Here is a 2,026-nt window from a genome sequence, read left to right as displayed (position 1 = left end):
ATCCACTCCTCCTGCTCCTACCACCTCCGCCGGACCTTCCTCCTCGGCACCACCCTCTATGGCGGTCCGGATTGATCCTGAGCAGCTCCGGGAGCTGCGACAGGAGATAGTCAGAGAGGTGAGGGATGAGCTGCTTCGGGAGCTCCGAGGTGCGGTGCCTGCTCCCACTCCTGCACCCGTATCTTCTCAGTTGGTCCCTTCCTTGACAGCCGTGACTGACATGACGGCTCATGTACGGGAAGAGATCTACAATGTCCGGAGTTTGGTCCAGGCCCAGTTCCACAGCATGAGTGAGGTCACGAGCTCCACTCGACAGATGCGAGAAGAGATAGGTCGTGACATGCACACCACCACCGAGGGGGCCGAGCGCTTGTCGAATGTACTCATCGACAAGCTGGACGCACTTCAGACATCGGTGACTGGGCTTCAGGCGTCGGTGACAGAGCTCTCCACTACACATAGCAGAGCCACCACGTCTATCATCACACAGCTTGGCCATGTCACAGATGCAGTCACCCTCCTCATGGAGCAGAGCCGATTGAGAGGAGGAGCACCATCCTTGAGAGGGGGAGCCACATCCTCCAGAGGAGGAGCCACATCCTCCAGAGGAGGAGATGCATCCTCGAGAGGGGGAGCTTCATCCTCGAGGAGGACATAGATGTGTTTGAGTTCTGTTTTGTATTGTTTTACTTATTGTATGCTCAAATCTACTTCAATTCATATCAATACAATGAGTAGACATCTTATCTTCAATTATGTGCCATTTGATGATTGGTTGTGCCATTGATTGTGGTTGATTACCTCCTTTTTGGTATGATGACAAAAAGGGGGAGAAATATGTATAAAATGTGTAAAAGGGGAGAAATATGAAAAAAATATGTAAAAGAAATCAATGGAAATAAATAAAAAGATAAACTCTTAAAAACACACACAAATTTGTTCTAAGTGGATTCGGTACCTCGAGGCTCATTATCTCTCTTTTGGGGCTCCTAATGGAGTAATCTCCAGAATCTATTCAAGGGATATTCGGAGATTAGCTGAATCCTACTCAAGAACAAATTGACAGATTTTTCCTCTAAAAACAAAAAATTCAGTTCAAAAACTTCAAAGCATTAAAAGGAAATTCAGAGAATCAAAACATAGTTGAATGCATATGTTGAGGGGGAGAATCTGAATCTTAATCAAGCTAAATCATTAATGACATATAAGCCAAACAATTGATTGCATAATATGAAGGCTTATATAATTCCAAATGAAAGGGGGAGCTTTAACTCCGAAATTTGTTGTTTCACTCCTTTCAAACTTGGATAAATTAAATTATCAGACATTTGAATTCATTTATGGATTTTATTTCATTATTTATTGAGCAAGTCATTTTACATATACTCAAAAGTTTTGTCATCATCAAAAAGGGGGAGATTGTGGAGTGATTGATTAAAACCCCATTTGATTTTGATGAGCTCAAAGCATTTGAGTATATCTTGTGATTACTAATGAATTCAATTGAGTGTTTCAGTGAAAATCCTGTCCAAGTGTCTCTAGATTTGGTTCATAGTATTTTGGATAAGTTAAGAAGTCTGCTGAACCAAAGTCTGAGACTCGAGTCGACTCCCGAGTATCACGAGTCGGCTCCAAGCGTATCAAGTTCACTGGCACGAGCTCGAGTCGACTCCAGACTAGTACGAGTCGACTCCGACTGAGAACAGAAAGAAGAACAGAAAGCCTCATCTCAGAACCTGTCAACGAGTCGACTCCTGAAGTGCGCGAGTCGACTCCAATGTTCAATGAGTCGACTCCAGGGTAGTAAGAGTCGACTCCAAGAGGTACATAAAGAAAAGTCAGAGAGCAGTTTTCGAGTCTGAGATTCGAGTCGACTCCCAGACAGCTCGAGTCGACTCCAAGACAAGCTTCACGTCAAAAGGCAGAAGACCAACTTTCGGAAACTGAGAGCCGAGTCGACTCCAAGGAAGTTCGAGTCGACTCCAAGACTGGATGAGCCAAAAGACAGAGAATCGGGAGTTCGGGC

The sequence above is a fragment of the Phoenix dactylifera genome, unplaced genomic scaffold, assembly GCF_009389715.1.
Source record: "Phoenix dactylifera cultivar Barhee BC4 unplaced genomic scaffold, palm_55x_up_171113_PBpolish2nd_filt_p 001274F, whole genome shotgun sequence".
NCBI lineage: Eukaryota > Viridiplantae > Streptophyta > Magnoliopsida > Arecales > Arecaceae > Phoenix > Phoenix dactylifera.
This window is presented reverse-complemented; position numbering follows the sequence as displayed.